General features: G+C 42.4%; 1 non-coding gene across 1 annotated transcript; it reads right to left on the reverse strand.

The window, feature by feature from the left end:
• Positions 1-14,126: 14,126 nt before the first annotated feature.
• trnag-ccc lies at positions 14,127-14,197 on the reverse strand. Its single transcript has one exon. It is a non-coding gene; the product is annotated as a tRNA-Gly (tRNA).
• Between the last annotated feature and the right edge of the window lie 1,267 nt (positions 14,198-15,464).

Genomic DNA, 15,464 nt, shown 5'->3' on the forward strand with positions numbered 1-15,464 from the left:
CCTGCAGTCACTGATGTGATCATTACTGTGGTAACAACACTGTGAATCCACTGGGTGGCGCTAAATCACAACCTGCTGTGGAACCTTTCATTGAATTTGCCCCTGAAGCTCGAATGACCACCACTGGCCAGGTGGTGGCGCCCTTTAGCTGTTCCCCGTAGTGTGGGTATGGGTTTGAAAACAGCTGGAAATAATATTAGTCCAGCTATGAATTTGGCCAAAGATGGAAAAGTGACTCAAGAATAGTGAAGCTCTGTGTTTTCTCTCATTTCCTGCTCTAAGTCACATTTTGCACCAGAGTGTGTGTGTGTGTGTGTGTGTGTGTGTGTGTGGGTGTGTGTGTGTGTGTGTGTGTGTGTGTGTGTGTGTGTGTGTGTGTGTGTGTGTGTGTGGAGCCACATGTTTTTATTACATGTCTGCACACACGGTCCATGTGTAAAATGTGAGTAATTCACTCACCATACACACAGTTAAAGTTGTGTAATTACACAAACCATTTCCCCAAACTATTAATAGTGTCGTCAGTTTACAAATGTTTACAAGTTGTGACCACTTCAATCAAACTGGGATATTTTTCTTTCTCTTATTTTTTCATTTGAATCTTCTTCAAGTATCGAACTTTACACGAATCTGTGCAGGAAAATGCCTCCTGTGATAATTACTGTCTGTTATTATATTTTTACAGATGCATGATTGTGTGAGCAGCATCTTAACAGGGTAACTTGCAAAGATGGAGCTAATTCTAACTCCAGTGCAGCTAGAGAGGTTCATCCAATGGGGTCGGGCCCCTGCTGTGGGTCACCAGGTTTATCAGAGGTGTCATAAAATCATTAAAGTGGTAGAAAAAAAAGAAATAACACAAATTTGCAATCAGTTCTTTTTTTATTTCGTCTTTTATAACTTTTCTCCAAACTTTACTTTTTGTTGAGACACTATATTTTCCTGAGGTCACAAGCTTAAGTGGTTGGGAAACACTTGAATACTTAAAAAGCTTATTGTATGTGTTTTATTTAAAATCCTAACCTAATCTGAAATATAACTGGAAAATGAATGTGAGTAATAAGAAGCTCTATGAGAAACCTCAAGGATCAGCCTGGACATGTTGTCAGTGATGAACCCGGGGTCATCGGGTGTTTCGGGTTCTTAAGATCAGACACCTTCACCCAGGCCACCCAGCCAAGGATGATAAGGCCCCCGCCCCTCTTCGACCAGGACCTGCAAAGCCCCCATCCCACCTCCACCGGCTCATGTTGAGCTTTCCACCACTCAGCTAGCAGATCAGCATACTTTGTTCTTTGTGGTGGAGCTGAAGCATAAAGTGCCATAAAACTTTTATACGTTTGGCCCAACTGAATTAATGGACCTAAACACCATCCTCTCACTGGTAGTTGTAGTGGGAATGGGTGTGGACTGTCCCATTGCTCAAATCCCTCTGGTTCAGTGAAACCATAACTTCCTGCGACCAGACCATGTCACCTATGGGACGACCACTCCCTCCCCACCAGCCCCCAGGGCGCTCTCTGCAAGCCAAGCCCACGTTTGGCCTTTTGAGTTCAGGGTAATGTCCTGTAATGAGCGTTGAAAGTAGAGGAGAGGCTGAAAAAGAGAAGGGACGTGCTCAAAGCAAGAGAGACGGATGGGTAAAGGAGACCGATACCGGTGGAGTGCGTTGAAAGGCTGAGAGGAATTACGCACAGAGCTTTAAAGTACAGTGATCAGGTTTTTAAATGTGTTTCCGCTGCATCGCGAGGTCCTTATGGGAACAACATGTAGTGTCAGAGGGATTCAGATTGTTTCCAGTTGTGGGGTCTGGCTTCATCTGGGCCCACTGAGCAAATCAGGACGACAGCTGAAGGATACAAGGGAGCAACACTCAGCTTTTCTTATTGAATGTGTCCTGCAGGTGTTTTGAACTACAACATGTGCAAAGCAGATTTTTAAAACTATTTTTAACATGACTTTACGATCTGCATGTCCTCGTTGCATCCGTCGTATTCTTTTGTCTTTACTTCTCCAGGCGCACTGGTTGTCACTCAGTGCAATAACATTCAAACACGTCAGGGATCCACAAAAACAATATCGTCATAGCTCCACACACAAAAGCTCCACAGGCCCCGTTTCAAGGCTAAGTAGCCGGGTGTGGTCTTTCCCTCCGGTGACCACACCCGGCTTTGATGTTCGGGGTCATCAGGGGTTCAAGAGGCTCATATGGATTAGAAGGAGTCAGTTGATTAGTTGCTCAACAGCTAATTTGATCATTTATCATCATTTATTTATTTAAGTCAAGAACAAAGGACAAACATTGGCTCATCCCACTTTCTCAAATGCATGTTTCACTTCATTTTGACTGTTAAGTGGAGAAAAAAATCTTCCTTGCATCATTCACCAACCCGACGCAAAATTTCATGGAAATTGGTTCTGACATTTTTTTGCGTAATCCTGCGAAATGAAATCTACACGGCTAGTTCTCTGAGAAATCCACAAAAATGTTAATCGCACTGTTACAGAAAGTGAAGCAGAATTCCTGGATCTGACCCTAAAAGACCAGGCACACATGAAGGCTTCCGCTGTGGTGATGACCGAGGGCCGTGGTTTGCAGGTGAGGGAGTGAGAAGGCGGGTGGGGGGATACAGTTTCACCGTCCTCTCGCTCTGTCATGATGCCGCTGGAAGCCTCCAACAAGCCCCCGATTGTTGGGGAACATGAGCTGTTTTTGTTCGGGGGCTGACAGGAGCTTGACCTCCGCTGTCCGTGCTGCCAGATACTGACCTTGGAGAGGGGAAGTGAAGTGAGGCCTTTGAACGCTGTCAAGTGAGCTATCAGTGCCTGGCTCAATTTCCCCGGGGGCCTTGACGGAGTTAGGACGGGTCGTGAGGACTGTGAAGTCATCTGTCTATCCCATACACCAAATACTTTCCAGAGACACGTTGAAATCTTGGTTTTTCTTATGACTCTAAACTCTTTGTTTTAAGTTTGTTTGTAAAGTACTGATGTGAAGTATTTATATGATATAACTTTAACATCTATTTCTGTACTTTGACAAATGATGATAAGAAATCATAATGAAGCTTTTATGACCCAGATGTGGAACTCTCAGTCTTTTAAATTGTGTGTTTTTACCTTGACTCTGTTTTATATTAGAATTATACTTTTATTATTTGTGTCGATTGCAGGCAAGTGTTTTTTGCGAACAGCCCCCGAAGGACACGGACACTGACCATCACCAAGCTGCCATCAGCAGAGTGGCAGCAGGTGGATGAAGAGGAGCAGGCCAGAAAAGAAAGAGAGGAGACATTTTATCCGATTTTACATTTCACCTGGGAGAAGTTCATAAAAGAATCAGCATATCTCCATAATGCCTTTTCACGAAAAAATAGCTAAAAACAGCCTCCAGCCTGTAAACACCAACAGCCTTTATGTGGATGACAATGTATTTGTGATATGATCTGCAGAGCTTTGATGAGGAGAGATGGTGGAGATTTATCCTCAATTCGCAGAGAAGCCTGTGATCCCTGAACCGAACTGAGAGCAGGAAAACAAAACGCTGCACACGATCCCTCGTTATTCCAGCGTTTCATTGCTCTGCACACGTGGAAAACCTGGGGACTTATTCTGGGAATGATTCATCACATCTGTATTTACAGTTTGCACCGTGAGGTTTGCATTGCAGTGTAAATATTATCATGGTCCCCGTTTCTCTATCACAACCGGTGATTAACAAAACAAACAGAGCGGTGCTGTGTGTTGAAGGATTCCACTTTCATGGGGCTCTGTGTTGGTCAAGCAATTAAGTAACATATAAAACAGTGTATTCAAAGAGATTGATGACAAGATTAATGTGGATATGCTGCGTCAGGGAGATTTGGGAAAGGGTCAGGAAGCTTTGTGTTGTTTCCAGCAGTAACACAATGATGCTCAGGTGCAGCATGGGCCTTCCAGCACAGTATTTTGACTACTTTGAGAAGTTGAGAATTTGAGATGAATCATCTGAAGACGTGTTTTCACCCCTGTCTGTTTGTTGGTTGGTTTGTAAGCAAGATAACATGAAAACAGCTGAACAGATTTCCCTGAAACTTGGTGGAAGGATCTGGGTCAGGGGGAGAATCCAATAAGTTTTGGTTTGGATCCGGATCAGAAGGCAAATCCAGGTTGTTGTTTTTTTCACTTTCCTTAACGTTGTACGATTGAGGCGTTTTTTCATCTTTTTCACCGTTTTTTCAGGGAATAATTCACGGATCTTGATGAAAAAAAATCGGACACATTTTGGGAACTGATATCTATGAGTGTGTGAAATCTGGTGCATCTGGATTGAAGTTAAGGAGATTTGTTGGCCTTGGCGGTGGTGTGCGCTCCACAGAGTGTGTTGTGACTTTTATTTTTCAGACTGAAATGGCTCTTCCAGTAGATAAGTGGACACTTTAAAATCCAAAGGAAATGGTAATAAAGTAAGTGGACAGCCACGGCAATCAAACCCTTAACAAAGACCACAGATGGAATAAACTCCAGTCGCCTCGAGAGCCAATCGTGAGGCTGCTTTTATTAAATGCCTAAACCTCCAGTTGGCCACATTATCCTCTAAAGTGCTGAAGCACGGTCTTGTTCTGTATCTTTGACAACTCATTGTTCAGGTGGGAATCATTCAGCTGTTTCAAACATTAACAGTCCCCCTCATTGTCGGACAGATCCTCGTACGGCCGCAGAGTCGGAGAGACGAGTGGAGAACAATGGAGTGAAAGATGGATCCACATTCCTTCTCTCTGTTCACGCCTCACAGGTCTGAGATCACGTGACCTCTCTCCAACAGTGGCTCGTGGACCCACAGAAGCTGGAGTGGGAAGCAGCGGACGACATATTTAATCTATTACAGTTTTGGTAAATGGAAACTGGAAATTTTGAAAAAGCATCTGATTTCCTGCTGAATAACCCAAATATGAAGGTTCAAGGATGCACTGTTTTGGTTGTTTCGGTTATTTCGCACCAAATAGATAATAAAAACAGAAATAGAATAGAAATGAGTAATGGTATTAGAACTATACCCAAAATAATGAATAGAATTACGTTGCAATTTATTTATTAATGCTATAAAGAAAACTGTGCATAGTTGGTGTAATGTTATAGTTGAAAAAAATAGAGAGAAGTAAGAATATATTCTATCATTGTAAAAGTGTTGTAAAGATTAAAATTGTCTCCGAAACAGAAATGAAATTGGTGCAGATTATGTTGCAATGACTTGACTATGTCTAATCCAATGATTTAGTCAAACCGCATTTTTAATCCATTTTAATTAAAACTCAAATCATAATATGGACATAAAAAAAAATTGGCTTTGGAAATGTTTTATGAAGAAGTAAATGTAGTCAGTGTTGTTCAGCTCATAGACACACGCGATGCATTTTGGTAACTTTCTGCTTGTTTAAAATAAAACTCTACAGATTTAGAGGGATAAGGAGGGAGCCGACAGAAAGTGAGTCATTTATATACACTGGGGCCCAGGCTGCTCCGGTGCCGGCTATTTCCTGATGTCTCTGAATAATCTGCCTATATTGACTCCTCAGAGAAAACCCAACCAGCCATTAAAGCTAGTTTCAGACAGTCGCCCCTTGCCAACACTACCACAAACAGGAAGTTAACAGATGCTAAATGCTCTGTCCGCCCCTCGGGCACTAAAGTACTCCGGCTACCGGCTTCATCATATTTCTACAATACCAACTGGACATCATGAAACTAATTGCAACCCCCTGCTGTGTCTGCAAAGTGAGTGTGCATTTCCTTTACGGAGAAGCTGTGAATAAATTATTTGGGGATTACAGATATAAATAGCCTGCAGCCAGGACCTCACCCTTAAACGATGCATGTACACAAAGAGGGATGCAAGCGTATATATATTTCTCCACAAGATTCCTGAAAACAAAAAAACAACAATGTGCATAAACTGCACCTGCAACAAAGAGGATATACTGTAGTTCAAAAGAGGGAATTAGAACTACAACAATTAGTCACAGTGTTTGGATAAGTTTTGACCTTTAGTCGAACAAAACAAGACGAGGGAATATGTCACTTTGGAAACCGTCATGTTGCAGTGGGAAATTCTATTGGTTCTAGTTCTAATTGTAGTATTTTCAATATTTTATAGACAGGAGGATTAACTGGCTCGCACATACACAATTACGATATATCCAAGATAGATAGAAGACGTGTTTTGGTCACTTGAATTGTTTCCAATGTTAACAAGCATCGAGCATCATGCTGCTAGTGTGGCTAAACAAAAACAAACTGTAAATTTCAGACATGCATTAAAACAGCTTTTTGGACTTGTTTGTATATTTTAAACGTTCAGTACTTTTCTGTATGAGTGAAAAACAACCTGATTCCAGGAAATGTGCGACACGTGTTAGCTTCATTATTCTGAATAATGTTTTTATGGTACAGGATATCTAGTAGGAACGTGAAGTGGGTTTTTTCATATTTTCCATTAAATGTTGGGTTTTGATTCAGCGTCTCTTGAATGAACTTGTGCATCCACCATGTATTTTAGTTGAAAGGAGGGAATGTATTCTTCTTTTGCCTTCCCATTTCATTCCTTCCCCTCTTCACCTCCCCTTTCATGCCTCATTCTTTCCTCCTCTCTCAGTCTCTTACCCCACACTCCTTCCCCATTCTCCCTTTCTCCCTCTCCTCCCACTCCACTCAGGCTCTCTATCTAATAATCCATCCATCTTTGCTCTGGAATGGAGGTCTAATGCTTTCCATCTGTATGTGTTACTGGTGGGGCTCCAAGGGCAAGGCCTGCCACTCTTTATTCACTCCCCCTCTCCACTTCAGCTCCTTTCCAACAAAACCCCCGAGTCTGGTTCCACTCAGCTCTAATGTCTAAGATCTCTCTCCACGCTGGGGCCCCTCCTGGCCTGAGGCGGCAGAGGGTGGTCAGTCGGGGCCCCTGAATCTGTGCGCTCTGAATCCTGGTTATTCTGGGTCATGATGAAATCAATTAATCACATACCTTTAGTTTCTCAACGCAGATTATCTCACAAAACACCAAATATTCCAAAGAAAAACAACTTTACATTTACATCTCTATAAACCATTTAAACAGGGAATTAATTGGAATAACCAGATTAAAAGAGAATTCCTATTTCGCACACCGACATGGAGACAAACTGTATCTGCAGTTTATGAAGTAGTTCCCTGAAAAAAAACACTCTCAAGCCATGGAACTCATTTCAAGGAACCAAAAAGGCTCCTTCAGACTTTTGTATTTCCAATGGGGTCTAAAGACGTGAAAACAACCGACGGCTACAACAAGCTCTTCCACTCCACTCCACCAGGTGGCGGTAATACAGAAGAACTCTACAACAACAGAAAACATTGAGGAGATTCAATGCTGCTGAGACAAAGAGAGGAGCACTAAAGTGAATTCAAAACAGCGGAAATTAAATTCAAAGGAATGTGCTATTGTGGAGATTGACCGTTTAAAAAAAAAAATTGCTGGAGTACTCAACCAATCAGGCATGTTCAGCACAGCAAGCCCCACCCCAAAGGTTCCTGTACCACCCACCAAACAGGGACATTTAAGGGAGCATAAAGATTTCTCATTAACTAAATTTAAACTGGTGGAGATGCCACATACGGACCAGGAGTTCCTTCAAAGGTTTCTAGTTCCTGGGGAAAGCTCCATTCAACTTCTTGCCGAGAGCGAGATGATGAGATTGATGCCGCTCTCATGTCTGTATTCTACAAATGAAGATAAACCCAGAAGGCAGTTATAGAGTCGCCTGGACACTGGGGGAAACAGATGGCCTGGCTCTGTCCCGATGCTCATAACATTTGACTATAACAATGACAAGGAGTGGTTTTCTGGGTGTTCGTGTACTTTTCACCGTTCGACTCAGCAGGACTCACTCTGCTTCCAGTCTTTATGCTAAGCTAACGCAAGCAGCTGGTGGCCTGGTTTGCGGAGCTGTCCTGTCGTCCATCTTTAAACAGTCTGTGGTTCCGATGTACCAATTTAAGACCAACTCAAACGTCTACGATCTATATCGAGCGTTAAAATCCGTGGCTCTGTGGGTCGAGTCTGGTGTGAGCAGTTTGTGGCTAATTAATATCTCATCGTTACCTGCGTGAGACACAAGACGTGAAACCTGATGACACAACATGCTGTGTTGCGGTGCTCGGCTCCTTTCTTCACCTCCTCCCATCTTCCTCTGATCTCTCTGTCTCTTCCTCTCCTCCCCTCCTCCTATCCTTCTTTCATCTCCTCGCCTCTTCCTCTGCTCCTGCCGTCCCTCCTCCTCCTCCTCTTTTCATCTCATCCTCTCTCCCCTACTTATCCTTTGATATCTTTTTTTTTTAGGTCTGTGTCTGTACTTGCGTGTGACACACACACACCCACACACACACACACACACACACACACACACACACACACACACACACACACACACACACACACACAAACACACAAGGCAACGTTTCTCATTATCGGCCTCAACCAGCAGGCAGCTTTGTAATCATGTTGTTTGTTTAGGTCTGTTATATATACACACATACCTATCTCTTCTGGTTTTCTACACATATCTCTCGTGCACAAGCGAGACTGAGTCACACATTTCTTCTTCTTCTTCTCTCTCTCTCTCTCTCTCTCACACACACACACACACACACACACACACACACACACACACACAGATGTCAAACACAGCACTGCAACAAAGCCACAGCCCCAGTCTTGAATAGAGCCAGAAATAGCGTTGGGTTTGACTTGGAATCGGCTTAAGTCTTCAAAGAGAAACATTTTTTGATGCAGCAAAGGGAGCGAGAGAGGGAGAGAGGGAGATGGGGAGAACGGGACGTGGGTGAGTTGGGGAAGTGGAGCAGATATGGTTGTTACATCCAGCTGCAAAAAAAGGGCGCAAAAAACTTCAAAGACTCAAGTTGCCATGGTAACTGTACGGAGCCTGCTTTAAAGCCCCACCCCTCGCTCAGACACACATACATGTCGCGAATGGATTCATAAGAATTGATGGCGACTGTCGTGTCGCAAGCTCACACTTACGTTTCTCTCTTTATTATTCTTTATGGACACTGTTGCAGCTAATTAAAAAACCCAACAGCAGCTCATGCTCCGGTCGCCCTGCGTGAAATGATCGGTTTGGTCTTATCGTGGAAGAACCAACTGAAGCTGCTTCTTCATGTTTTGCTCTGCATTGATGTTTCGGAGCTCGCTCCCTCTAATTATGACATCACGCTATCACAGAGTCATAGCCAGTGGATCTAAAGTCTTTTTGTAATCAGATCCATCTCCCAGTCCGTCTGTGGCCGTTCAGAGACGGTGCACATCAAGTTTTGCATATGTTGCTGCTCTTTTTTTTATTGATTTTTAAATAGATTTCTTTAGCCCTTTTCCCTTCACAGATAAACATCGGTTAACTTAAGTAAAAGTAGCAATACCACAGTGTAGAAATATAATAAAGTCCTGCATTTAAAGTCGTACTAGGTTTAAAGTGCAAAAGTTTTAAAGTAACAAAAGTACTTAATACCACAGTGTAGAAATTATCTTTTTTACCAAAGTACCAAAAGTAAACTGAATCATCATGACCCCGGAATGTACTTAGTTACCTTCTAATACCAAGAGACAGAACTTATTGTATGGATAGATTCAAAAAAGTTTAAGAACTGTTTTTGTAAATTCATTCCTCCACTTTCAGGTGTAGTGACTTTATAGATGTGAATCTGTCTCTGAGCTGGTTGGTCCACTACTTTGGTTCAGATTGAAGAATCTCAGCAGCTATTGGAAGAATTCCCATGCGATTTGGATTTTATTTTATTTATCTGAATCAATACCTTGGTTTTGTAATAAAATACATGAAGACCTACCAACATTCCTAACACACCACTATGCACCAGTGCTTATTGGTAAATGCCGTCAGCCAGGAATGTAAGTGGCGACTTTTTTAAACCACAAGCAACAAGTGTGGTTTAGACATATTATTCTGAAGGATATAATTACTTTCAGTCATGCTTTGATTATTGTTGACATGCAGAGTTCTATGATTAAAAACACTATGTTTCCGGTGTCTCGCTAACAGGTTTGTTTTTGTCTTGTCAGGGCTCAAACATGTGGATGAAGATGGTAAGGGCTCTGCAAAGGTTGCTTTATGCACAAATTAATTATTTTTTTTACAAATAATCACTGGGATCATTACTGATTTACAAACAACGACAGATCTGTTATTTTATCTGTCTAGGACATATTTGCTAAAGTACAAAAATCATCTTTCAGTGTAGTGGACACTAAAGAATGAAGGAAACTGAAATTAAAACCTTATAAACTGTTGCATGGTAATTCTACATCTACGTAAACATGTGTATGAGCAAGGCCCAGATTTTTGTGCTGCACTTTTTAAACGTGCGATTCAACAAATTGTAGGCTCCTATTTACTCTTCGAAATGTCATTGATAATACTGTTGTGAAGGTTTCAAGGTCGTCCAGGTCGATGCATATTGTGTCCAGCTGTGTTTCCATGACTACTGAATGTGAAATGTGATCCACTTCTGTCCTTCTTCCTTGGCCACGTGAAGCACAGGGGTCTGTCCTGCATTAAGGAGAACTGGGTCTCGCTCGTTTGTCCCCGGAGCGCTTCCTGTCTGCAGATGGACGGCTGCCCAGAGACTCTGAAGCTCCGAAGCTCCGAAGCTGCCAGTGGGTTCACATCAGCTGGGAACTGGGAGGTTGTTTACATCGAAAGTCATTTCTGTTTTTACCATGGTTGTGATCAGCGTGGCGCCGTGGTCGCAGAGAGAGAGAAAGTCTGGTTAGTTGATCAAAGCGACTCCTCTATATTTGTGTGTTATCAGATGTAATTGGGTGTTAGAGCAATGGAGAGGGTGGTTTTCTACATGATGGATGGTTTTACAATGGCCCTATTGTGCTGATGTGTTCATTATGTTGCAGCTATCCACATGGATGATTCTGGGCGGTTTTTCATTCTGCTCCCTTCATCTCTCTGATTAGACATGAAGAGTGAATGATGATCTTTTTCCCTCCACATGACGATGTTGGTGTCTAAAGGAGGAGCAGCTGTGCCCAGAACATTTCCTCTGAGCGGTTTGAGGCTGACCCAGGAGCAGCTGGAGTTTTAAAAAATAAGGGATGGCAAGAGCTGTGGTGAGGACACTCGTGCAGTGTCGTGCACCCTCATACCTCCAGTCCGTCAATATATACCCATAATTAATGAAAGCAGCCTGATTTACATGTTTGTGGATATTTTATTTGATTAGTTTTTTACTGCTGGCATTCAACGTGGTACAGAACTATACATCTGCAAGATCCAGAGCAATAAACAACATGCATGAGAGAGTAAAACTAAAATGTCCTGCCAGGTAGGTTGGGCCTACCCAAGCCTTTACCCTCTGAGTGGCTCTGACTTCGTAAAAAAAGGCCACACAGCCACACTGAGGTTTCCAAAGCAGCAGATTATTGCAAAAGCTCATACAGAGCAAAGAAACTGACTAACATTGTCATCCGTGTCATCCAAGCTGCTAGAGCGAGTAAAAAGCTGAAATATTGCGAAAAAACCTCACATTTGTGCAGATGTAAATGTTTCCCTGCTACACCTGCAGACCCAAAGATCATACAATGAATCATGGGAATTTAAGGAAAGCAGTTAAGAGTTATTATAAAGAAGTTATTTTCATTTGTGTGTTTGTTCCATATATGAAGAAAGGGTCAATTTAAAACTTCAAGGAGATTTTGCAAATGCACATTTTAGCACCATGCAACAGAGTACATCCTGCAGCTGTAAATATATATTTAGTTTTAACATCTTTTACATTTGTCTCATTTTGGCTCTGTCTGGTGAGGAGATTATTTCAGTGACTTCTCCAACAGGTTGTCTTTGTGCCACCGGTGTTTCCGTGTTAACCTCCACCTCTTGTGTCTTATTGGGCACCGTCTCTCTTATGTTATGCACGGCTCTTGTTTACCAGGAAGGGTGTTGCGGTAAACGTCTAACAAGCCTCCACGTGTCAGAATCTCAACCCCTGTGTTTACTGATTACTGCAGTGGGAACTTGCCTCACAGTTGCATTTGCTTTCGGCTTTATTTACACCGCATTGTCAAAGATAACCCACCCTAATAAAAGTATATTTAATAAGAGGTGTGCAACCTCCTGTAATCTGGCTTCAAATCTGCTCTGCGTTCACCACTTCCCCAGGTAACAAGTCTTACTACATCCTGAGCCAAATATTTCCTGTTTGCATGTCAAAAGAAATCTCCGTCACAGGCTTTGAAGCCAGATGTGTCTTCCTGTCGTGCTTTGAAGAGGACCTCCCTGCATCTCAGCCCAGATCTTATTTAATAGATCCTTCACTGATCAGCCTCACTTTCTCCTCTTCTTCTCTTTATCGTCCCAAAACCAGGCGGCTGCGTGGGCCTCCTCAAAATAATGTCAACGGGGTAATCCTGTAAAATAAATCTCTTTATCTCTGTTAATGAAGACCCCACATCCACTTTCTTTAGGGAATGACGTGTTTGTCTCGGAATAAATTCACCAGATCTCTTTCCACAGTCAATTTCCAGATATTTGCAGATGTTAGCTGAGCTGCCGTCTGAAAGTGATCCAGTAGAAAAAAATACTAGAGCACCTTAAACTGATGTTGCAACATTGCATTCATGATACCAGTTGATGCTTTTACAATAAAGCAAACATGAGCTATTTAGTGTTCTAAAAGAGGTGGAGATGTCAAATTCATACCACAGCAATCATAATCAAATGAAACGTGACTTTTCCATTTGTTTAACTGTTCTTACTCGATCTCAAAGTTTGAACCTAGAGGACGTACGCGATCAGCCAATAGATATTTATTATTTCAGTGTGTTTTATCACTATATTCAGAGCATTATCACATTATCTAACTCAAAACCGATTGATATATTACCTACATCAGAGAGGGGACACCGCGTCTCACACATCTCCTTGCCAGCTCTGTGAATAGGCTGCACCTGCTGCAGCACGGCACACATTCACTTATACGCACATAAACACAGACAGAACAGGTGTGAAGCAGAAAGAGCCGAGTATGTTTTTCAAATCCTCCAGACTCATAAACACTTCTCTGGTCGGAGCTTTGATGAGGTCGGCTCTGGCTCTGCGGCCGAGTCGAGGGGCCAGAGACGAACCATATGATTTCAAAAACCTTCGCTGTCTGAATTTTGTTTGAGTTATTTTGGTCTGCTGCAGGTTATGTTAATTTATACATTCTTTCTAGTGCGTGCACAGGGGTCTTTTTTTAAATGTTTCCTGCGCAAACATTGCAACCAATTCAGGAAATGAATTACCTATTTTTTCTTAAAAGGGCTGTTATCTTTTCTTCCCTTACAAATAAAGAACGCTCGGCTTCCAACACAGTTTATAAATAAAATTGCTGTTGAAGTGAGAGTTGAAGGAGAAACGACACAATCCTGAGAAAACAGGGGTATTCAGGGGAACTTATCGTGTCGCACACAAACACCCTTGAGTTCGTAAGTGTCTAAAAGCATCTGACGGCCGTGCAAACATCTGATGGAGTCGGCGGCCAAAGACGAAGACAAGCCAGCCCATTCAGGAGCATGGCAACGCCAGGAACTCTTTACCCGCTGCAGACCACAGCCGGCAGAGCTGCGAGTCTGCCAGCTGCATCAATTACTCTCACAAACAGAGCGATCCATTTGTACTGAGTCATGAGAGGATAAATTGGAAGCAGAGAAAAGAAGGAAGAACCACTGGTGACCACAATAACAATGTTTTTTTCCCCCCTTTTTCACTTTGGAATATTTCATAAATTGACTTAGTCGTCTACTGGGATTATATTCATTGGAGCCCTTCTAACAATGGAAGTTTTTTTTAGACTTGATTTTTACATCTTTTGACACCACACAGGAAAAATATATCTTAATTCTACAGATGTATCAGAATATGTGTTTATTGCCAAGTAGGTTTACACATAGAAGGAATTTGCTGTGGTGTGTTTAGTGCAAGCACAAATGTAAAACATAGCAATCAACTAATGACAAGAGGAGAATTGTGCAACCTTGATGCCTCATGAGTCCTGGAGTAATCAGGTTGCAGCTGATTCGTGGAGCATTCATCTGTGCTGCCCGGGAATCGAACCCGGATCGCAAGAATGGGAATCTTGCATGATACCACTACACCAGCAGCACTGATATTGGCTGTGATGTCACACAATCATGGTTGGCAGGATATTATGATGAGAACCACTACTAAATGCACATGACTGGCTGACTAAACCCTTAACAATTTAATTTATTACATATTTCTAAATGCCAACTCTTCAGCAAGTGAGGTCTTATGGAGGCAAAATAACCATCACGTGGTTAATGCTGAAAGGACTTATCGGTTACAGGTGTATCTCAGGGTTTCAGACCAAATTTAAGGTAATTTGAAATTAGCCTTTGGGTTAAAGACGGGAAAGACGCCTACTATCGTCAGTCATGGTGTCAGTGACACATAAAGACAGCAATGCTATGACACCAGGGGCCTCAGGTGTGTTTTGGTCCCGTTCCATATATCTGTCTCTAAGAGTTTGAATGGCACTCGGTAAAAAGGTTCTCTGGGAAAATGGTGAAATGTTGAAGAATTCCCAAACAAAAGTACAAACCAGCAAAGACATGGGTGAGAATTTATCTCCTTGGCAGAGGTAATTACAGATGAGTAGATTCTGTCATTGAGTCATCTGATTTCGAACAAGCTAACAATTTAAACACGTTATACAGTCGCCCCCTTGTGGCTGGCTGCAGTGCAGGTCGTAAACCCGACCTCCTCCATGTTAGTGGATATTACACTATGTGACAGTGTGTGTGCTGTATTCTGTCTAAAGAAACCAAGTGATTTGATTTCCCCCCTGTTCTCGCATCCTACAGACATTTTGAGTGTAAATGAGATGTGGGTTTCACCGGGGAAATCTCCAAGAAGAAGCTAGAAGGCGTGAGACGGCTGAGAGGAGACCAACTGTGCTTCTGCAAATCAAAAACAATCCGGGAGTGTGTGAGTGTGTGTGAGTGTTAGAGAGAGAGAGAGAGAGAGAGAGAGAGAGAGAGAGAGAGAGAGAGAGAGAGAGAGAGAGGTCAGCTGTTGGATGGGTTGAAGTGCTGTTCTGCTTCAAAGCATCTCATCGGCTACAAGATTCTTTATCACATGAGCTTTTCTCGCTCACTTATATTTTATTATGCAGTCACAATGTGGATTATTACCCAGACACACACACACACAGAGGCCTTCCCTCTCTCAAAGCTGCTCAGCTAGAGTGAAGTTTGAAGCTGCAGTGAAACCAAGAAGTGGATTCTAACAGAAGTGGAGTCTCCGGTGATTACTACACACTCGGCTGCTCTCAGTCACATTCATACAAATCTTGTTTGTTTTCCCCACATACGATTTTCCTTTGCAGACGATTGATGCTGCACATTTTGG

This window comes from Hippoglossus stenolepis, chromosome 14 (genome assembly GCF_022539355.2).
Source record: "Hippoglossus stenolepis isolate QCI-W04-F060 chromosome 14, HSTE1.2, whole genome shotgun sequence".
Taxonomy (NCBI): Eukaryota; Metazoa; Chordata; class Actinopteri; order Pleuronectiformes; family Pleuronectidae; genus Hippoglossus; species Hippoglossus stenolepis.